The sequence below is a fragment of the Adiantum capillus-veneris genome, chromosome 18 (assembly GCF_014529385.1).
Source record: "Adiantum capillus-veneris isolate H3 chromosome 18, ASM1452938v2, whole genome shotgun sequence".
In the NCBI taxonomy this organism is placed as follows: Eukaryota; Viridiplantae; Streptophyta; class Polypodiopsida; order Polypodiales; family Pteridaceae; genus Adiantum; species Adiantum capillus-veneris.
Genome location: NC_140948.1, coordinates 113294916 through 113320028, shown reverse-complemented (window position 1 = coordinate 113320028; position 25113 = coordinate 113294916).

Genomic DNA, 25113 nt, shown 5'->3' with positions numbered 1-25113 from the left:
GCATGTATGTAGACACTAAGTACGGGAGCATAGCATTCGAAGGTTAGCTGCTTCCTCTTGGGTATGGTCCTTTTTTAATCGTGGCGTTGCGGTCATTGATCCACTCATGCATGGATTACCGCAATGTACCTTTGGTTTTACCACAGTTGAGACTGCAATGATATCTAAAGAGATGCAGTTGACCTTTGGCACTACTAGCCTCTACTTAGGTCTACTAGTATGTGTATGTATCTACGTGTTTGTATACTAATTTATATATCCTCTACGAGAGACTTGTAATGTTACGATCAATTGATCACTTAGATGTTGAATTTAGGTGCAGCCAACACAAAATGATGGCTACATTTACAACCTTAACATATATATGTGTGAACATTCTGTTTATGCATGTATGTACGCGAAGCCCGAAAAAGTGGTGCCCAAGTCCAAAGCCACCATGACCTTAGCCGAGACCTCCATGCCTCGACAGAAGATGTCGTCCATGTTTGGCTTCTCATGTCTGAGAGTGCTTGCTTTACATGGAGGTGCAGACATGACTCTGGGATGGAGAGAGAGAGAGAGATAGACTGAGAGAAATAGAATACTTATTGCATTACATTAGAATTGTAATGTTACGATCAATGATCACTTAGATGTTGAGTTTAGGTGCAGCCAACACAAAACGATGGCTACATTTACAACCTTAACATATATATGTGTGTACATATATATCTGTTTATGCATGTATGTAGACACTAAGTACGGGAGCATAGCATCCGAAGGTTAGACGCTTCCTCTTGGGTATAGTCCTTTTTTAATTGTGGTGTTGCGGTCATTGATCCACTCATGCATGGATTACCGCAATGTACCTTTGGTTTTACCACGGTTGAAACTGCGATGATATCTAAAGAGGTGCAGTTGACCTTTGGCACTACTAGCCTATACTTAGGTCTACTAGTATGTATATGCATATACGTGTTTGTGTGGTAATATACTTGTGTAGGTATATTTACATTAGTGATTAGGGTGGAAAGATTAATCTTATATTGCTCTTTGTAATGTAGATTTCTGACGGACAGACCGGCTGGTAAGGAGCAGCCAGCTGGCTATTCCTTTGGTTGGTTCACATCTCAGGTGGGCTCCCACCCGGGGTGGACATCGCCTCCAGTGGACCCGAGTCTTGAGCAGTGAGAACAAGCAAAGAAATAAATAATGTTTCTACGTAGTTAACCATAAACAATGAGTGTCATAGGTTTTTTTTTTTGTTATTTGCAGGCATGGCCATCCTACACATACCCTTCTTAGATTCCTGCATCAGTCGTAGATCCTGACTTACAGCGGGCTATATCTTTACAAGAGCAGTACCTCTGTTTGACGGAGGATTTGTTTGGCCGCTACGCTCCACAGCAGCTTGCGACCTACGGCATTTCTCCACAGACTACACCATGGGGGAGTCAGGGAGGGACTCCTTACCTACAGAGCCTCGCACTGACGGCACCTCCCTCTACTCTCCCTTCCATTCGTCCTACTCCTATTCCATCGCAGGGTACTACTCTCCCTTCCATTCGTCCTACTCCTATTCCATCACAGGGTCCTACTCCCATGGCATCATAGGGTCCTACGCCACTCCATTCCACTCCGGCTTTGCTAGAACATCGTCGACGGACTTCCTCTGGCAACGCGCGTCAACGCTCGTCTCAGGGCAGCGAACGCTGTGAGAGATGAAGCGACAGCGGATCTTGTGGTTTTGCATGTTTTGGTAGTGGCCGAGGAACGGAGTCGCCACTTTCAGAGCGTGTTGTCCCTGATGCAGAGGACGAGGATACTAATGCACCCGTGCTAGATACGCATGGGCGCTACTACAGGGTTAAATATGGTGGGGAGGTTGATTTCGGCACAGAACAGGGCAGGGCATTTTGATGCCATTTACAAATTCTTATACGTTCAACGTATAAGAATTTTTTTATAAAGTTCAGAGACCAACTGCCCGATCATGCACGGTACATTGAGGACGCTCTGTTAGCTAGATTTCCAAATGCCCCCGATCAATGCTTTTCACAACAATGGTCGGAGGGCTACATAAAGACATTTCTAAAAAACAAGCAGTGCAGTGTGCGGCACGCACCATTCAACCAAGTCAGAGATCCAGACAGGAGTTACCGCGGTGGCAACATGGAAGACGTGGAGTGGGAGTGGGCAATTCAAGAGAAGAGCGATCAAAGTTGCTACGGCTCATCATATAGACAACACGCAAGGCCCGTGCAAGACAAACTCCCACGCACTATGGCTCAGGAGGCAAGGGAGCTTGGAAGGATAAATATGTAGGATTATTTGAATTATAACGTTGATCGTTGATTAAAAAGATTGTAGTTGATAATTTGGTATTGTTATTGCTAACTTAGAAAAATGTCAACTCTCTCTCAACCAACCAGAGAGATGGTCAAGTATCAGGAGCAATATACAAAATTTGATACTTGGCGATGGTTATTTGAAAACAATCACATCTCTCGCAAGCAGTTCGACGCGGCAGTTGGACCACTACAAGCGGTAACTTTAAACAAGTAATTTTGTGTCAATTGTTTTGAGTTGTGGATAATTGTTTAATTTGGTTTGTGTTTATGTAGAGTCAAAGTGATCCAACATACGTGTCTCTGGACGATGACGAGGATTAGATAAAAAAATGTTTTATCAAAACTTTCGTAAAGTCCCGATGTGGCACAATGTATATACAACTATTTACTTTTTATTGTAACTTTTTTAAATAGTTGATCTTCTGAATTTTTAATTGTCAAGGTAAAGTAAATTCAATTTTAGTTCTTTAGTGTTTTTTATACGTTTTCAAAAAACAATTGATGTCTTATTGTCTTTATGTAGGTAAAAAATAAAGGTGCTCATAATTCGGGTGGCCCAAATGAGCACCTTTATTTTTGAACTGGCGTTTAGCGGCAATATACTCGGTAATAGCAGCGGCAAAGGTTGCGGTAATAGCAGCGGGTATATTACCACAACTATTACCGCATATATTGTTGACAAACCACTACCGCGTTCGTAGCCACGGTTATTTCCGCCCACGCAAATTTTTCTCTCTCCTTTCTCCTTTGTTTTTCCGCAGCAATGTTGGCGGTTTTCGACAACTCCTCTTATAGTGTAACACATTTGTTGTTCAACATATATATTCATTGATTAATTTCGATTCACAAGTTGTGTTAAGACAGCCCTTCAAACAGTTTTTCAAAGCGGCAACAAAACAATCTTTCTAGTAAAAATTCACTCAATAACTCATTTCATTTAAACTTCCAATGTCCTGGAGGCACGAAATCCCCCAGCGAGTGTTAACTCCACCCGTTGTCACCTAGTTACCCATACAACTAGATTTGTCCACCGCATAAAAAGCAGGACATGGACATCCCACCGCAAAGAACGCAAGACGTGGATCAAAGCCCTAAGCTAGGTAATCCTAGCTACGGCGAGAACCTCGTGAGCTGTCCCCTGTGAGATCAAGAGGGAGATCAGGACTAAATCAACATTGGAATTAAAAATGAACTGGCCGAGTTAATTTTCGCTAGCAAACAATCTTTCCTAGTTCAGACAGTTTATTCAAAAAGATTCTTTCCTACTTGAATTTAAATACAATAATTAATATGCCGTGGTCTCCATTGGATTACCAACATGTTTGGGGTAATGATATTTTCCTATCTTACCGAAATTCAATGTTATTAAATTGTACTTGAATTAAAATTTAGGTCTACCTCGATAATTTCCTCCTCATTGCTTCGTGAGATGACCGGTACTTGCTCGACCATGGGAGCCTTCCCCTTTCCGTTGGTGTTGCTCGTCTCGGCCTCATGGTCGTGAGATCCACCAAAACGGGTCCTCTTTGGGTCCATTTTTACTTACTACTTAAGAAGATGATTTCGGAAAAGAGACTAGAGCGTATACGGTATACCATGAAACCCGCAGTTGGTAAGATAACAACATGATTAACTTTAACAAGCATTTATTCGTATACGGAAGAAACTGAATCATTTCAGGGGTACGATAACTACTCCTCTATCATAATCTATCTTGGAAAAAAATTAGATTAACACTAGTTGATCTAAGTTTTTTATTACATTGACAGCATCTTCACATGATCTTATGAGAATTGTCCTTAAAATTAGATGTTTAGCTCGGCAATTGGAAAATTCAGTTTCCTGTGATTACTTGCTTAATTAGAGTAATTGAATGATGAATTTGCTATACTAATTGCTTCTCTAAGATGAACAAAAAAGTACAGAATTAACTTGTGCACATGCAGAAGAATTTCCTTTTCTATAAGAGATTAATTTACACATTAATCTCTTGTAATTAGAGTTTAATCCTTATTAATTAAATTCATTCCTAATGCAATGACCGATTGAAGTCGTTCAAATTGCTACTTTGCTAGAGATTAACTTATTTCTATCATTCATGCATTGAACTAATTAGCTAGCGATTCACTATTATTAATCATGGATTAATTGATGATTAAGGAAGTTGATTTAATGTATCATTAACTAATTGGATTAAGATAGTGAAATAGATTAATCACATATGTGATTTAGAGAGTTTACTACTAGATAGAGTAGTTAGATTTTGCATAGATTTAGCGGGAGATAAGGAATCCATAGAGAAATCGAGATGAAAACATAAAATTGACTTTGGATTACCGTAATTCGAGCTAATTAGGCCAGAAATTCTGATCCGATGAAGCCTAATTAACAAAAGATTGGCAGCACCTCCTCCTCTTAATCCGCTTCTAGAGATTGTGTATGCCGGCAACACCTCGCCCAAGGTGTGTGTGTGTATTGAGTATATGTGTGTGTGTGTGTGTTGAGTATATGTGTGTGAGTGTGTATTGAGTATATGTGTGTGTGTGTGTGTGCGTGTGTGTGTGAGCAGGTCCTTATATAGTGCTTAGTCTCATGCAAATCAAAATCTGCTGCTAAATGCATCCGAGTGAGCACTTGGTCTTGCATAGGCAGCTTGCGTGCATGGCTTGCAAAGTGTTCAGTTAGCTTTTCCAACTGCGTCTCACACTCTCTCTCATGCTTGGTAAGTCTCCCACAAGCTCCTACATGAGTGGGGGGCACCCTCTAGCTGCTAAAGCAAGCCTCCAGTGGCCTAGAGACTGTGCACACACCAGCCCCTGAGTGCCGATGCACCCGCTAGCCTTAAATATATATATATATATTTAACCTTAGACGGTCTTTACAGCTTGGATTTTAATTCCGAAACTTGCTGTGCTAAGACGGAGCTAAGGTGCATCATCCCAAGTACCTGCCATATTTAGCAGCTCTCGGTGTCCGAAAATGCATTGTTTTTTATTATGGGTACGGGTGCAGTTTATCGAGCCGGTCAAAACTAGATGGATCGGGTGACCAAAAACTTACTATTTTAGGAAAATTTTTACAAAAAATTATTTTTATTCATTTTTGAAATCTCTATAACATTCTAAACATCTTGGCACCGATAGATTTAGAAAAACTGCCAAAAATAGTAACTTTTTGCAATATGATTTTTGTAGTACAAGGGTGCTCTTTAGCTCGGGGTCAGAGAGCTTACAAGAGATTACGTGTAGATAGATAGGGACAGATTAGGTATAGGGAGATTAGAGAGATATTAGGTCAATACTTACAAACTAATCTCTTGTAGATGTTGACGGACGAGAGACCACCTGCTGGGAAGTAGCTCCCGTCTTTTTCCTTCGATTGGTTCACGTCGCAGTAGCTAGGGTCCCCACAAGGGTGGCCATCACCTCCAACGGATTCGACTCTTGATGCGGTAAGTCCAAGCAATGGATCTAGGGTTTTTGTAATTAGTTAAAGGAGAGATTGAGTGTAGCTATCTTTTTGTTATTTGCAAGCATGGTTATGGGGGGATTGGTCCATCTACTCGGGTTCCTCAGCAAGTGGTAGATTTGGACCTGCAACGTGCACTCGCTTTACGAGAGAAGTACATCTATTTGATGGAGGGTTTGTTTGGCAGCTACACTCAAGAGCAGTTAGTGGCCTATGGTCTTTCACAAGAAACCACACTGTGGGGGAGTCAGGCAGGGACTCCATACATTCAAAGCCTCGCACAGATAGCACCTTCTTCTACCGCACCTTCTTATTGACCCACCCTCCTTCCATCACCAAGGAACTACCCCCTTTCCATAGCAGCGAACCACACCATTCTATTCTACTCCTGCTTCCCCCAAGCCTTATCAACAATCCATGGGTGGTCAACGAACGTCTTCCAGTAGCAGATGATGGCATTCGTCTCAAGGTACCAAGTGTCGTGATAGGTGGAGGAGTAGGGGCTCCTATTGGATGAGGGGACGAGATCACCCGTTTTGGAGCATACCACTCCCACTACAAAACGAGGATACTCATGCAATGGTGCCAGATAGACACGGGTGGTACTATAGGGTCAAGTATGATGGCGAGATCAATTTTGGCAGTGCTCCAATTATGGATTCTTATGCACTTGACATATAAGAATTTTTTAATTAAGTTCAAAGACTAACTACACTATCATGCATGCTATGTCGAGGAAGTGTTGCGTGCTCGCTTTTCAAATGCCTCCAATGAGAGTTTCTCAACGCAATTGTTGGAGAGGTATATCAATTTATTTTATAGAAAAAAATCAATCAAGTGTACGACACATTGCGATGAACCTAGGTTGAAAATCTAGAGAGGATCAGCTATCATGGTGGCAACATGGAAGATGCAGAGTGGCCATGCAAGAAAAGAGTGAGAAAGCGGCAACAGACTCATCTCATAGACAAAAAAACGAAGCTCATGCCAACTAAACTCCCACACACTATGGTTCGGGAGGCAAAGTAGCCTGGAAAGATAAATATCTGAGTAAGTTTTTATTGTGCAAGTTTTTCATATGAGATGTTTTAGCTTATGAAAACTTATTGGTTATTTGTAACTTAGGAAAATTCACTCTTACTTGTCCTACTAGAGAGATGGTTAATTATCAAGAGAGACACGCAGAGCTTAATACTTGGTGATGATTGTTGGAAAACCATGATACCTCTCGTGAGCAACTCGACTTAGTAGTTTGATCTATACAAGCCATAAGTATAGTTAATGAATATTATAATAATTGTTTTAGGTTATTGACTTATCTAATTTGGTTTCGGCAATCAAATTTATGTACCTCTGGATGAGGATGAGGAGGACGAGGAAGATGAGGACTTTAATTGATAGATACTTTTTTGTAGTTCGCTTTTACAAGTGCACATATGGCACAACAAACCTTCATTTGCACATAAATTTCATTTGGATTTGGCTTGATTTGTAATTAAATTTATGTATTTAAATTATGCAGGTTATGACATGTAACTTCAAATGTATTGTCAATTTCAAAGTTTATTATCAATTTTTTTTTTACAATTTCTAAAATGCAATTGATATTTGATATTTTTTATGTAGGCCAAACATAAAGATTCTCATTTTGGATGGCCCAAATGAGTATCTTTATTTCTGCAAATGAGTGTATCGGCAATACAAGAGGTAATATTGGCAATAACTTACGTGATAATAGTCACGCATGTATATCCACGACTATTACCATGCATATTGCTATTGGGCCACTATTGCGCTCTTTGTTGTTGCTATTGTTGCTCACACAATTTTTTCTCTTTCTATTTTTCTTTGTTAGTCCGTGGCAATGATGCATGTTCAAGACTTTTCCTCTTATAGTGCATGGGATTTAAAATGGTATTATGGAATGCGTAAATGGGTGGATATCAAATGGTGGGTATAGCAGGGCTTAAAAGTGAGTGTTCAAACTTGTAGACTTAGAGGTGGTGGAAAAAAAATATTTTTGGATGTAAAAATAAATCTTTTATAAAATAAAAAAGTTGAACCTTTTTCTAAAAATTTGGGATAAAAACCACCCTTTTCTTTCTCTAGTGGGTGTCAAATTCTTCTTCCTTCTCTTAAAAGGGGATCCCTCCAATAAAATGAATCTTGCACTAAAAATCCCAAAAAAAAAAGAATTTATTCAAAAAATTTCAAAACATCACTTTCCACCCTCCAAAGTCTCTCCAAACCTATTCTATAGCTAAAAAGTGATTTTCTCTTCATACAAACCCTTTTCCAAGCTCTCCATTGCCGCAACAACCACATGCACCCCCTATAGTCCAAGATTATCTCTATGCTAGATTTCTCTCACCTCCACTGTAGCACTAAGCAAAATCCTCCCCCATCTCTTCCCCTTGCCCACCAAATATTTTCACACCAAGCTAACTCCTCTCCCTTCTCTCATCTCCATTACGGCATGAAACAAGATTCTTATCCTACTTTCATTCACTCACACTACATGGAAACCTCTACACCCAAAGGTGGAAAAAGAATGAGCTCAAATGACTTGCATGTTGGGGTATAAAGCCAAATGTGGTCGCCCAGGTAAGTGGGCGGGCCGCCAGGTATGTACACATGTTCTTTTGTATAAACCTAATAAGAACTCACTATGCTCTATACATTACAGTAGAGCGAGTTCACCATATCGTCGTGCTCTTCTTCTCGCACTCTCTCTCGCGTCGTACTTCCGCTCGTACTCCTTCAACTGGTATCAGAGCTCAGATCGAGGCTCGAGGAAGCATTTGCAGGTAGCCAGAGTCACCTGCTTAGATTGGAGTGAGATTCGACAGGCGAAAACACGGCCCCAAATCCTGTGGGATATCCCGACGGGCTTGGTGTTCTCAGAATTTCATTCTGAGGTCATCTCGGCCACCGTTCGGCTTCGACAAAGTTCTGCGCAGGCCATTTTCGACTACGTGGTCTTGGCGGGTGCAGATCCGACTCTGCAAATTTGGGGTTTCGACTTACGAATGCAGGTGCTAAGGATATCGGCACTCCCAGAGTTCTGATTTGTGGCTGTCTACACATCCAAGGACGGCTTACAGTTCTTGGAGGTGTGTCACATACGACATGGGCGCATCTACACAGATTGTAGGCGACATCCACTAGTTCATCAGGTAGCTTGTGTTTGCTGCTTGATATTCCAGATTTCATCCTGACATTGCGGGTACTTCCACATGGGATGTATTGTCAGAGATGATGTATGTCTATTGAGGGTTTGCTGGCTGTGAGTCACGCAGCAAACAACCGCCGCAGCGGTTACAGCATATAGTGGGAAATTTGTGCATGTATGACTTTGTGGGAAGTCTATGTACTGTTAGATTTACTACAGCCTTTGTTTAGGGTCGAGTGAGGTTTTATTGAGCTGGGGGATTCTCGAATGTTGAGATCCTTTCGGTCATACAGGTCTTGGAGAGATCCCTCGAGCACCCTTAGATAGGCAGCTAGGATGTATTGACTGTGAGTTAGACGATTGCATCTTTGCTTTACTGCCATTGAGGCATTGTCGCAGTCTATGCTTACAGGACAATGACAGGATAGTGAGAGATAGTACAGGTGCACGACAGGTTTACCCACAGCTTACAGTGTTAGAGAGACAGTGGTTTTTTGACCTGTTTTTTGGTCTGTTTTTTGAGTACACCAGAGCCATTTAACAAGGGAGACTCTGCCAAAATTTTTGCAGAATCTGAAGCTTTCTTGGTTCATTTGACAGGTTGATATTGGTTCAGAGGTCATTTTATAGGGGAAACTCTGCCGAATTTTTCCCAGGAAAGTAAACTACCATGAAGTGTAGCTATGGCTGGATCACAGGACACTGCTCTTTACAATATCAAGAAGCTGGATGGAACCAATTTCCCATTGTGGAAGAAGCAGATTTGGCACGTGTTGGTACAAAAGAAGCAGATAAAACCTATAAAGCTCAAGGGGATAAAACCACAAGATATAGACGAAGATGAATGGAGCGAAATGGATGAATTGGCACTTTCTACCATTATGCTGACTTTGGCCGAAAGCGTTTACTTCAATGTAGCAGACGAGATGTCGGCTTATCAAGCATGGACAAAGCTGAGTGATCCTTATGAGAAGCAGAGTGCAGCTTCACAGGTATACTGGCTTAAGAAGCTTGTTGACTTGAAGATGAAAGAAGGGACACCTATGTCCAATCATCTGAATGAATTCAACACCATCTACAGTCAATTGTCAGCTCAAGGTGTCAAGTTTGATGAACCTGTTAGATCTATGTTCCTGTTGATCACATTGCCGGAAAGTTGGGACACTTTTCGCACAGCTTTGAGTAATTCTGCACCTCCAGATGGTTTGACCATAGCAGGTGTAGAAGGCAGTCTGCTTACTGAAGAAACCAATAGAAAGACAATGGACAAAGGCAAAGGAACAGCCTTACTTGTCAAGGGAAGGACCAAAGAAAAGTACAAAGGTGGAAAGAGGAATCAGTCTCGTAGCAAGTCCCGCAGTGCTAAAGGCAAGAGTGACATAGAATGCTACCATTGTGGCAAGAAGGGTCACATGAAAAGAGACTGCAGAGAATGGAAAGCAAAAAAAGGCAAAGAGAAAGCTGAAGACCATGGTGAGAAGAACAAGTCCTCAGTGAAGATTCAAGAAATAAATGTGACAAACATTGTTGCAGAGGATGACAGTCTAGTGTCAGGAGACATCTACTTCTTGAAGAATACCATGGACTCAGCTCTTCTTACAACATCTAATGGAAATGCACTGAGTGACTAGATTATAGACTCAGGGGCATCACTTCATGTGTCTCCAAACAAGGAGTGGTTTACTTCTTATGTGACCACTAAAGATCATGTTCGGCTAGGCAATGGGCAGACATGTGAGATCTTAGGTTTTGGAGATGTTCAATTGAAGTTTCAGAATGGCTCTTCTTTCATGCTGAAGAATGTGAGACATGTTCCCGCAATTACAAAGAGCTTGATCAACACATGTTTACTTGATGAGGCTGGCTACTTCACCACTTTTGTACAAAACATGTGGAAGATATCCAAGGGTTCTATGACCGTAGCACATGGAGTAAATTCTGGCGGACTTTACATGATTTATGTATCAAATGTCTCTAAAAATGTAATCAATGTAACCGAGTAGCCGAACGTTTCTTTGTGGCATAGCCGGTTAGGACATATGTCCAAGAAGAGAATGGAAATCTTGTCTCGTTCTGGTTATTTTCCTGGCTTGTCATTTAATGATTTTGAATTCTATGAACATTGTATGTATGGTAAGCAAACACAGCAGCCACACAAGCATGGAAGTAGTAGAAGAGATACACAGTTGGCACTTGTTCATAGTGATTTGTTTGGACCTGTGCCTAACCTATCTCTAGGGGGAGCTTCTTACTTTATGACATTTATAGATGATTACTCGAAGAAATTATGGGTTTACTTTCTCAAGCACAAGGATGAAGCGTTTAGTGTTTTCAAAATGTTTGTGACACTTGTGGAGAATCAGAGTGGCAAGAAGCTTAAACGCACTGACAATAGTGGAGAGTATGTTTTAAAGGCCTTTCAGGACTTTTGTGAGTCAAAAGGTATAAAACATGAACTTACTGCTCCTTACAATCCTCCTCAAAATGGTGTTGCTGAGAGGATGAATAGGACCATACAAGAGAAGGTCAGAAGTATGTTGTCTAATGCACAGCTTCCAAATGGGTTTTGGGCTGAAGCTGTATCAACAACTGTTCATCTTATAAACAGATCTCCTAGCAAGGTTTTGCAGAAGGATTTAGTGGCAGAGATGGTATGGTCAGGAAAGGTGCCCTCATACAAGCATCTCAGAGTCTTTGGCTGTGAGGCATATACTCACGTTGCAAAGGAATTTAGAAACAAACTTGAGCCAAAGAGTAGAAAGTGCATCTTTCTTGGCTATGGTAATTCTGGTGAGATGGGGTACAGACTTTGGGATCCCGAATCCAGAAAGGTTATCCGTAGCAATGATGTTCACTTTAATGAAGCCAAATATCATTCTAAACTAGAGAGGGTTGAGGAGATTAAAAGAGTTGTCTTCCAAGAAGATGGACCTGCACGTGCAAGACAAAATGTCAGGGCTCAAGAGGAGCAAGGACAGGATAGAGTGGAACCACAGGTTGTGGTTGAGCCTGAGCCAGCTATTTTGCGTAGATCTGGACGTATCACACGACCTCCTGATAGGTTTGTTCCATCTATGAACTATGTCATGTTGACTGATTGCAATGAGCCTTCATGTTACAAGGAAGCAGTTCAAATGAAGGACTCTGGGAATTGGCAATTGGCCATGCAGTCAGAGATGACAACTCTGCATAAAAACCAGACATGGAAGCTAGTTAAATTACCACAGGGCAAAAAGGCTCTACCTTGTAAATCGGTTTAGAGGTATAAGATCACCGCTCATGATAATCAGCCAAAGTACAAAGCAAGGCTTGTTGCCAAGGGTTTTAAGCAAGAACAAGGCATTGACTTTGATGAAGTCTTCTCTCAAGTGGTCAAGATGACTACATTGAGATGCTTTCTTGCATTGGTTGCCATATTAGATTTGGTGTTGCACCAAATGGATGTCAAAACAGCGTTCTTGCATGGTGATTTAGATGTGGAAATTTACATGCAGCAGCCAGAAGGGTTTGTTGAGAAAGGCAAGGAAGATTTGGTATGCCAGTTGTTAAAGAGTCTTTATGGCTTAAAACAATCACCGAGGGCATGGTACCATAAGTTTCACAAGTTTATGCTTTCTCAAGGCTACAAACGTAGTGAGTTCCATCACTGTCTATATACAAAGAAGGCTAATGATGGCAGTTGGTTGATCCTTATTTTGTATGTGGATGACATGTTGATTGCTGGAAAGCACTTGGAAGAAATTTCAGCTTTGAAGTCAAAGATGGCAAAATCGTTTGACATGAAAGATATGGGTGAGGCAAGTCATATACTTGGTATGTGCATTGAGAGAGACAGATCAAAGAAGTTGATTTGGTTATCTCCAACAGAGTATATTGACAAGGTTTTGCAACGTTTCAATATGGAGAAGGGAAAGGCATTGAGTGTTCCATCGCCACCATATGTGAAACTTAGCAAACAAGATTGTCCTTTGACTGAGGAAGAACAGGCTGAAAGGGATAATATTCCATCTACGTCTGAAGTGGGTAGTTTGATGTATGCAATGATTGCTACTCGCCCAGACATTGCATTTCCAATGGGAGTAGTAAGTCGATACATGTCAAACCCACGCAAGACACATTGAGAGGCAGTGAAAGGAATATTGAGATACCTGAAAGCTACAAAGAGTATGCGCATATGCTATGGGAGTCAGGAGCTAAGTGTAAAGGGTTTTACAGACTCACATTATGCAGGTGACTTAGACAACCGAAGGTCTACGTCAGGGTATGTCTTTACATTGGCTGGTGGAGCAGTATCATGGCGTTCTAGATTACAAGATTGTGTTACTCAGTCTACTACAGAGGCTGAATATGTTGCAGCATCAGAGGCATGCAAAGAATCAATTTGGCTTAATCGACTAGTAAACAAATTTGGGAATCAAAGAAAAGATGCATGTGTTATATTGTGATAGTCAAAGTGCTATACAATTGGCTCACAATCCAGTTTATCACTCAAAGACAAAGCATGTGGATGTGAAGTATCATTTCATCAGGGAAATGCTCGAGGATAAGCAACTTTAGCTTGTCAAAGTTCACACCACAGAAAATCTTGCTGATCTACTTACAAAAGGACTTCCCTCAGAGAGCTTTGCGCATTTTTGCAATATCATGGCATTCTAGATTACAAGATTGTGTTACTCAGTCTACTACAGAGGCTGAATATGTTGCACCATCAGAGGCATGCAAAGAATCAATTTGGCTTAATCGACTAGTAAACAGATTAGGGAATCAAAGAAGAGATGCCTGTGTTATATTGTGATAGTCAAAGTGCTATACAATTGGCTCACAATCCAGTTTATCACTCAAAGACAAAGCATGTGGATGTGAAGTATCATTTCATCAGGGAAATGCTCGAGGATAAGCAACTTCAGCTTGTCAAAGTTCACACCACAGAAAATCCAGCTGATCTACTTACCAAAGAACTTCCCTCAGAGAGCTTTGCGCATTTTCGCAAGCAGTTATGTGTAGGGTAGTACATCACTTCTCTACATCTCTTGTATATTAGCTTGTATAGTAGCTTCTCTCACACTTAAAGTACCACATTGGACTTTAAGTGGGAGGTTGTTGGGGTATAAAGCCCAATGTGGTCGCCCAGGTAAGTGGGCGGGCCGCCAGGTATGTACACATATTCTTTTGTATAAACCTAATAAGAACTCACTATGCTCTATACATTACAGTAGAGCGAGTTCACCATATCGTCGTGCTCTTCTTCTCGCACTCTCTCTCGCGTTGCACTTCCGCTCGTACTCCTTCATTGCATACCACAACAACAGAAGGTGTGAATGATGACTGGGCATTGCAAGGGCTCACCTCCAACACAAAGATAGAATGGTAAGAAAACTACTCTTGTAGTTTACATTTAGAGCTTAAGATCATCTCCATCTTTAAGTTTATCATGTTGGAGACAATCAACCTCTTTATGGATTTCAATGTCGAGGGCTTCACACCTCATAACACTGGGGTGTATATTTTGTTGATGGCTTTGGTGCGCCATCTAGGGTTGCATAGCATGTGATTGAGTCTCACAATGCAAGTAACTTAGAGTTATCAAAGATTCTCCTTCTAATTTCTTCTTTGTATAGTTGTCACTAGATTATTAGAATGATATCATTTTGTACTTTATCACTTTGTGCTCACAAAATTCGGTGTTTACTTACAGAGTCAACTTGTTTTGAGAGAACATGAGCAAGCAACCATATGCAGAGATGGAAAACACTTTATTCTTGGTTCAGTAAGGAGCCTTTCACTACCATGTTAAAAGATTTTTATAAGAATAGTAGGACATGTGTAGAATCTTGAACCAATTGGTACTCTCTAGGAGCTCTTAGAAAATCCCTCTATAAAGGACTACCATCTTCCCTAGTGTCATATATACACAAATCATTCAAGTGTATATGAATCTCTAGATGAGGAAGACAAATACTTGTAAGAGAAGCCTAACAACAACAACATTGTCTTCCTTTGTGATTTTTCTCATGAGGTTGGATTCCTCTATAAATGCTTTTGTATTTATACTCACATCCTTCTAGAGGAGAAACCACAAATCTATGATGAAAACCAACATTTGGAACTAACACGGTCACATCAAGACATTCATGCATGAAAGAAGAGTGCATGCCAGGAGAAAATCCAGAGATCACAATGGGATCTATGGGAAGAGCTTCTATATATGTGCTCTTCACGAGAGAGTCACTAATCCATCAAGCATACTACCAGAATCAAACAAGATCACAAAGCGTGTACTATTCACATTACCATAACAGTGCACGAGAGACTCATCTACGTGATCATGAGAAACTTTGGGCACATTCGTGTTCTCACTGAGTGCATTCATAGATAATGTGGATTCTATGGGTTCTTGTGTGGAATTTTTAGGTTCTTTCTTAGGACAATCTTGGTTAATGTGACCTTTAGTGTAATACTAAAAACATCTTTTGTCTCGTGCATATTCAGCTCATTCTTCAAGAGTTAACCTACCTGCTCAGATTCCTTGAGCAGATTTTTCATCATGTGTCAGCTAGAGGTTTCCTGAGTTTTAACCTTTCCTTTATCATCATTGTGAGAATTATGTGATCTAAGTGTAGAAGAAGATTGAGAAGAAGAATTACCTTTATGCTTATCAATGGTCTTATCATGCGGAATTACTACAACAAAATAAGCTGTCATCGACGCATATATTGACGTACTGCGTCGATATCTGCGTCGATATATACGTCCCTGTGAATCTGTCGCTATTTGCATCAATATCTGCGTGGAAAGGCTTTATTTGCGATGTAGATATCGATGCATATAGCGACGCAGATATCGACGACCATAACAAAAAAAAAAATTCTTGGGCAGAGGGCAGGTAGCCTGGCTTGTGCCCTGTGAAAAGATGGACACAACCACCACAGCCAAACTTTCTGCCCTCTGCCCAAGAAAGTGAGCAACACCAAAATCAACCGTGCTCCCGCAGAAATTTCGGCAGAGTTCGCTTCGTTTTTACATAAACTTTTCAAAAAACAATATCATGTATACGCCTCCTACATGCTATCCATGTAGGATCGCACATGAGATTTAAGGCCAATGACCATAATGAACCATAACCATAACTTAAAAGCATAACCATAACGAACCATAATCATAACTTAAAACCATAACCGACCAATATAACCAATTTGATCATAACCAGAAACAAAATTAACAATAACCATAAGCATAACCAGAAAGTTAAACATAACCATAAACAAAACCTGAACCATAACTATGTCTATATAAGAATAGGAGAAATAACCATGTCTATACAATGATAATGACAATAACCATGAGGGTCAGGAAAACAATAACTGTCTGAACAATAATCATAACCATATATATATGTCTATACAAAAGGAGACACAGAAGCGTGTCTGTGTCTCACAAAGCATATATATGAAATTCGGTCCACTGATGACTAGGCGTCACAACATGCACATAGGACAACTCACAAAATTAGTATTGATATTACTTCACATATACTTACTTAATTAAATCAACTCACACATATTAACGTCTCACTTCAAGCGATCAGCGAGACTGTAAGGCCGCCCAGTCTACGGGCTCTCCTGAAGCATCAAGATCAATCAATACTTCATATATACCTTTGCGATATCCATCTGACTCCTCCTGACGTGTCGGGGCTCGATGCATCGCAAGATTCTGCGTTTATACAAAAATCAGATTAATAAGAATACTTGATTCATCACGTTTTCCACAAACCACCACTGTCGCTCTCGAGGGTCTGGTACAAAGACCACTTGCTCGCAATGTTCGGGGATAGCAAATGTGTTTCTCGCATCTGTCCAAACCTTTGTAGAATTTATTTGCACAAGTTTGTTTCCATCTCTGCGTACCATTGCATTGCGACCAGAAGTAATCGCCTTGAACCACTTCACATCCAACAAAAACATCTCAAACCGCCTGAAGCTTACTTTCAAGATATCTGACACCAGACAACAGTAATCTAGGTTGCTAGTGCTCTCATTCGTGTCTCTGGCACTAGCCCTGCTCTTTTGCATCAAACTAACCATTACCCCACTGTCAAACGTGTTTCTTCTGCTGTCAATTTGTTGTGTTCTGAAATGCTTTCCATGCGACCACAGTGCCATGTATGTATGATACTTCCAGTCACATCCAATAGCCAGCTCTTCCTCTTCTAGAGATATGGGTTCTCTGATCTTTCGAGCTGCTCTCACTGTCTTGTCCAACCATGCTATTGTAGGGAATTCAGGTAGAGGAGAGAGATAGTCTGGCAAGGGTAAACCTCTAGTCGTTCGGCTTCGCCTGAAATCCTGTCGCTCCCTATTGCGTCTCTCTTTCTCTTCTTCGTACCTTTCAAGCCATTTTTGCATCGGCGCTGAATTTAGTATACAGAACTTCATGATCTTTTCTCGCATGGCGTCGTTCATTTTCTTCGGAACCCCTTGCCCTTGCGGCTCCTCTCCCACTAGTCTTGCATCCTCCTCATCGCTCCACAGTCGAGGCATTTCTAGGTCAGAAACGGATAGAAATTCGGTCATCAATACAAGAGACTCTTGCACCAGCCATCCTTCTGCCATGCTCCCCTCTGGACGCGGTTTTTGGCGAACAAACCCCTTAAGTGTTTTCATGAACCGCTCTAGAAAGAACATCCAACGGCGGTGGACTGTACCTGCCACTGCAACCTCATCTACTACATGGACGAGCAAGTGCATTTGGATAGTTAGGCAGCTCGTGGGTAGATACTTCTCAATCATGCAAACTAACTCAATGGAGTTCGCCCTTGCGATTGCAATAGATTCCTCCTCTATCTCCTTGGAAGAGATCCACCGCACTAGCTCTGAAATCTTGTATATGCAGGTCCGCACTTCCTCCGTTAAACACCCCTTGATCGCAATTGGAAGAATGAATTGCAAGAACTTATGCCAGTTGTGCAATTTCAGTCCTAACAATTGATCGTCACGGGTGAATGCTGTCTTGAGACATCGCATATATCCTGTTGGCGTCCTGAACTCTGAAATCACCCTTTTAACTTGTCGCTCTTCATTTTTTAGCAATACCCATGGCGCTCTTGGAAGTTTTGTTTGGCCAGCTGCATTGGTGAAAGGCCACAGCTGTGGCATCTTCCCAACTGATTGCAAATCATCTCGTGAAGCTCGATTGTCTTTCATTCCAATGATTGTCTTCCAGAGGAGCTCTCCCACATTCTTGAATATATGCATTGGATCCAGCAAATGGTTAATTAGTAGATCACCCTAGTACGGAAACGAATGGAGAATGGACAAACATTTCATTCCTGGAACATGTTGCCCCTCATGTTTCTCCCATCGGCGACACCACTCTTGTACATGTATAGGACGACATTCGATGCGACCAAGTTGACCTTCGCACAAGTGATGGCCATCTGGAAGATAACGGTGGTGGCTTGTGTATTTGGCGTTTCTTCTATCCGTTTGACCTACGGCTTACCATACGCGCTCTTGACATTGCTTTAAGACTACTTAATGAACTACGGATGGTTTCGGTAGGCATAGAAGCCATTTCCGAAGTCCGTTTGCGTTTTTCCGTAGAAAAATGCAACCGGATTTGACCTACAGCTTGTGTATTTGGCGTTTCTTGTATCCGTTTGACCTGCGGCTTTCCATACGCGCTCTTGAAATTGCCTAAAGACTACCTAATCATCTATGGATGGTTTCAGTAGGCATAGAAGCCATTTCCGAAGTCCGTTTGCATTTTTTCGTAGAAAAACGCAATCGGATTTGACCTACGGCTTATGTATTTGACGTTTCTTCTGTCCGTTTAACCTACGGCTTGCCATACACGGTCTTGACATTGCCTTAAGACTACTTAATGGACTATGGATGGTTTCGGTAGGCGTAGAATCAGTTTCCGAAGTCCGTCCACGTTTTTCCATTGAAAAACGCAATCGGATTTGACTTACGGCTTGTGTATTTGGCGTTTCTTCTATCCGTTTGACCTACGGCTTGCCATACGCGCTCTTGACATTGCCTAAAGACTACCTAATGGACTACGGGTGGTTTCGGTAGGCATAGAATCAGTTTCCGAAGACCGTTTGCGTTTTTCCGTAGAAAAACGCAATCGGATTTGACCTACGGCTTGTATATTTGACGTTTCTTCTGTCCGTTTGACCTACAGCTTGCCATACACGCTCTTGACATTGCCTTAAGACTACCTAATGGACTACGGATGGTTTCGGTAGGCATAGAAGCCATTTCCGAAGTCCGTTTGCATTTTTCCATAGAAAAACGCAACCAGATTTGACCTACGATGTAGAAGCCGTTTATGGAGTCCGTTTGCGTTTTTTCGTAGAAAAACCCAACCGGACTTCAAAAACGGCTTTTATTTTGGGCGTTTCTTCTATCCGTTTGACCTACGGCTTGTTATATGCCCCCGCCCAACCTTTTTTGAGGAGGAAGCTTATCGCTGAGAGCAATGACGGCGCTGTTGTTGCTCCCTAGAGGACTTTCATGTGTAAAGGTGAGAGTTGAGCTTCGAATGTATTTTGAGCTGGTCAAATGAAGTCATAGGCTGCATCAAACAATCTAGGTCACTTTGGCTCGATATGCACAACGCCCGGTCAGACTACTGACCATGGAGGAGATTGATGAGATCCGCCAACGACAGATGCTGGATCTCCTATGATCTACCTATCCCAGCTAGCTGTTTTAGCCGTTTAGTCCACACCCAGTAGTTTAGGATTCCATAATATTCTATTTTGTCATTTTGTCATCTTTTTACTCTAACTTTGTATCAGATCCACCACATTGTAACTTTCTTGTCCCATAGGTCACTTTGGCCTTTCGAAGACGTTAATATAACATTTCATTTCATTTCTCTCTTTAATTTTTCTTTCTTTAATTTTAATTTCCTACGTATACATTAATTCTCTCTCTCTCTCTCTCTCTCTCTCTCTCTCTCTCTCTCTCTCTCTCTCTCTCTCTCTCTCTCTCTCTCTCTCTCTTTCCTACACACACACACCCCTCTCTCTCTTTCCTACACACACACACACACACACGATGTAGAGAGAGAGAGAGAGAGAGAGGGGTTGGGGGGGAGAGTGACATAATACCTGCGCAACAGGTTTCGGCCACGATTTGAGCAAGCGAAAATGGCCCCTGCGCGCGGGATTCCCTTTTTTCCGCCAAATTCTTTTGCGTCGCAATGAGCGTCGATATACCCGTGGGTCGCTGCGTCGATATAAGCATTTGCAGTGGGAGTAGTAAGTCGATACATGTCAAACCCAGGCAAGAAACATTGGGAGGCAGTGAAAGGAATATTGAGATACCTGAAAGCTACAAAGAGTATGCGCATATGCTATGGGAGTCAGGAGCTAAGTGTAAAGGGTTTTACAGACTCACATTATGCAGGTGACTTAGACAATCGAAGGTCTACGTCAGGGTATGTCTTTACATTGGCTGGTGGAGCAGTATCATGGCGTTCTAGATTACAAGATTGTGTTACTCAGTCTACTACAGAGGGATGCAAAGAATCAATTTGGCTTAGTCGACTAGTAACAGATTTGGGAATCAAAAAAGAGATGCCTGTGTTATATTGTGATAGTCAAAGTGCTATACAATTGGCTCACAATCCAGTTTATCACTCAAAGACAAAGCATGTGGATGTGAAGTATCATTTCATCAGGGAAATGCTCGAGGATAAGCAACTTTAGCTTGTCAAAGTTCACACCACAGAAAATCCTGCTGATCTACTTACAAAAGGACTTCCCTCAGAGAGCTTTGTGCATTTTTGCAATATCATGGCGTTCTAGATTACAAGATTGTGTTACTCAGTCTACTACAGAGGCTGAATATGTTGCAGCATCAGAGGCATGCAAAGAATCAATTTGGCTTAATCGACTAGTAAACAGATTTGGGAATCAAAGAAGAGATGCCTGTGTTATATTGTGATAGTCAAAGTGCTATACAATTGGCTCACAATCCAGTTTATCACTCAAAGACAAAGCATGTGGATGTGAAGTATCATTTCATCAGGGAAATGCTCGAGGATAAGCAACTTCAGCTTGTCAAAGTTCACACCACAGAAAATCCTGCTGATCTACTTACAAAAGGACTTCCCTCAGAGAGCTTTGCGCATTTTCGCAAGCAGTTAGGTGTAGGGTAGTACATCACTTCTCTACATCTCTTGTATATTAGCTTGTATAGTAGCTTCTCTCACACTTAAAGTACCACATTGGACTTTAAGTGGGAGGTTGTTGGGGTATAAAGCCCAATGTGGTCGCCCAGGTAAGTGGGCGGGCCGCCAGGTATGTACACATATTCTTTTGTATAAACCTAATAAGAACTCACTATGCTCTATACATTACAGTAGAGCGAGTTCACCATATCGTCGTGCTCTTCTTCTCGCACTCTCTCTCGCGTTGCACTTCCGCTCGTACTCCTTCATTGCATACCACAACAACAGAAGGTGTGAATGATGACTGGGCATTGCAAGGGCTCACCTCCAACACAAAGATAGAATGGTAAGAAAACTACTCTTGTAGTTTACATTTAGAGCTTAAGATCATCTCCATCTTTAAGTTTATCATGTTGGAGACAATCAACCTCTTTATGGATTTCAATGTCGAGGGCTTCACACCTCATAACACTGGGGTGTATATTTTGTTGATGGCTTTGGTGCGCCATCTAGGGTTGCATAGCATGTGATTGAGTCTCACAATGCAAGTAACTTAGAGTTATCAAAGATTCTCCTTCTAATTTCTTCTTTGTATAGTTGTCACTAGATTATTAGAATGATATCATTTTGTACTTTATCACTTTGTGCTCACAAAATTCGGTGTTTACTTACAGAGTCAACTTGTTTTGAGAGAACATGAGCAAGCAACCATGTGCAGAGATGGAAAACACTTTATTCTTGGTTCGGTAAGGAGCCTTTCACTACCATGTTAAAAGATTTTTATAAGAATAGTAGGACATGTGTAGAATCTTGAACCAATTGGTACTCTCTAGGAGCTCTTAGAAAATCCCTCTATAAAGGACTACCATCTTCCCTAGTGTCATATATACACAAATCATTCAAGTGTATATGAATCTCTAGATGAGGAAGACAAATACTTGTAAGAGAAGCCTAACAACAACAATATTGTCTTCCTTTGTGATTTTTCTCATGAGGTTGGATTCCTCTATAAATGCTTTTGTATTTATACTCACATCCTTCTAGAGGAGAAACCACAAATCTATGATGAAAACCAACATTTGGAACTAACACGGTCACATCAAGACATTCATGCATGAAAGAAGAGTGCATGCTAGGAGAAAATCCAGAGATCACAATGGGATCCATGGGAAGAGCTTCTATATATGTGCTCTTCACGAGAGAGTCACTAATCCATCAAGCATACTACCAGAATCAAACAAGATCACAAAGCGTGTACTATTCACATTACCATAACAGTTCATGAGAGACTCATCTACGTGATCATGAGAAACTTTGGGCACATTCGTGTTCTCACTGAGTGCATTCATAGATAATGTGGATTCTATGGGTTCTTGTGTGGAATTTTTAGGTTCTTTCTTAGGACAATCTTGGTTAATGTGACCTTTAGTATAATACTAAAAACATCTTTTGCCACTCGTGCATATTCAGCTCATTCTTCAAGAGTTAACCTACCTCCTCAGATTCCTTGAGCAGATTTTTTATCAAGTGTCAACTTAGGGGTTTCCTGAGTTTTAACCTTTCCTTTATCATCATTGTGAGAATTATGTGATCTAAGTGTAGAAGAAGATTGAGAAGAAGAATTACCTTCATGCTTATCAATGGTCTTATCATGCGGTTCATTCCGTGACATACTGGACTTGCTCTCCTTTGGCTTGCCTTTGTTGTGCTTCATCTCTTGTGCTAAGGTGATTTTGACGATGTCATTATAGTCCTTAGGGTTGAAAACTTGCACATTAAACTTGACATACATGTCTTATCCAAAGAGGAAAGCCTCCTTGAAATTCTCATCCAGCTTATGCAATTGAATGCCAATGTACAAAATACAATTAGAAAAAGACATAACAGCAGTGCCATGTTGCTTAATACCACGCCAATCTTCTTTTGACCGATCTGGGTATTGTGGTGGCATGAAACGAACCTTGAGCTTGTCTTGGAAGTTGACCCAACTAAAAGAGAGGGGTACGCCTTTCTTGAAACGCTCAAGATGCTCATCCAATTGTGACTCTTGCCAAGCTTGATACCAATTAATGGCATCACCTACTAGATACATGGTAGCAATCAACACTTTATTGTTGCTTGTTTTCTTGTTAGTCGCAAAGTAAGAATTAAATTGATGCAACCAAGATTGAATCACAGATGCATCCAGCTTACCATCATACTTACTAAATGTCAACTTCTTAGTGACTAGATTGCTGGAATCTTCATCTCTACCTATGCTACCGTACAACTTGTCAACCTCCTAGAGTGGCTCGGTTTGAGGAGAGTACCTATATGACCAACTCCTCCATGCATTGGTCTCTTTACATCTCTTGCTCTTACTCCATATCTGCTCGCTTTTCTTTGGTCGCTATGTGCTGAGCCTCACGTGCTTTCTCATGCTTGACATCCATAACTGACCTTCGTTCTTTGGCCGCCATGCATGCTTGCTCATGCTGAAGCTACATGGCTACCCTTCTTTCTTCCATGGCGGAGACTTGACCAAAGCCTCCATAGGATATGGTGCAATCCATGGCGTATATGGGGATGGGGGAGGATTGGGGAACAATACTTCTGGTGTAGAAACTTCATCTTCTCCAACTCCACTCTCATCACCTTCATGCAAAGTATCCATTCCGCTTTGGGTGATGACCATGCACTGAGTATTTGGGTATTTGGGGTTCTTGGGTTCTTGAGTACGTTGGAAAGGGGGAAATAGGAAAACACACCGCACACACAATGAGTGCCTCTATATAGCCCAGTGATTTCACAGCACCCCTATCCCTTAGCAAACACACAGCTGACCACACACTAGCACATGCAAGACACCTCTTGCACACAATTCAGCTCACACATCTAAAGCACAAGCAATTAATACCACTATCCAAGATCCCTGCCCGCTTCACACGCTTCCACAACCCAAATACTCTCTCTCTTTCTCCCTCTCACACACACACGGTTTGGGGACCACACTGTCAGCAGTCACCGGCACCATACACACTAGAGAAAAGACTAGAAGAGAAGGAATAAGTGGACATAAACAACAAAAAAACAATCTGGCAATGATGGCTATCCTTGTTTCAAAACAATCTCAATACACAATCTTCAAGAGACGCTCTCTCAACCCTTTTTTGCTACCCGCTAGAGCACACACCTCTCCTCTTTACCGATACATGACCCAAGAGTCTTTCAAACCATGAGATGAAGCCCTCACTAGCTTCTCTTTGACATACACCCCAAACTCTAGCTCTTCAGGCTCTCCTTGATGATGACAACCCCTCGTTGGACTCCTCAACCCTTGGTGACTCCCTGCAGTAACCCCTTTTCCTTCCTAATTGTCCCTCTTCATTGCTCGAAGATGACGACCCTTCTTGAGCTTCCTATTGTTGGGGAATAAAGCCCAATGTGGTCGCCCAGGTAAGTGGGCGGGCCGCTAGGTATGTACACATATTCTTTTGTAAAAACCTAATAAGAACTTACTATGCTCTACACATTACAGTAGAGTGAGTTCACCATATCGTCGTGCTCTTCTTCTCGCACTCTCTCTCGCGTCGCACTTCCGCTCGTACTCCTTCAACTGGTATCAGAGCTCAGATCGAGGCTCGGGGCAGCATTTGCAAGTAGCCAGAGTCACCTGCTCAGATTGGAGTGCAATTCGACCGGCGAAGACACGGCCCCAAATCCTGTGGGCAAGTCTAGAGGGCTTGGTGCTCTCAGAATTTCATTCTGAGGTCATCTCAGCCACCGTTCGGCTTCGACAAAGTTCTGCGCAGGCCATTTTCGACTACGTGGTCTCGGCGGGTGCAGATCCAACTCTGCAAATTTGGGGTTTCGGCCTACGACTGTAGGTGCTGAGGATATCTGCACTTCCAGAGTGCTGATTTGTGGCTGTCTACACAACAAAGGACGGCTCACAGTTCTTGGAGGCGTGTCACATAC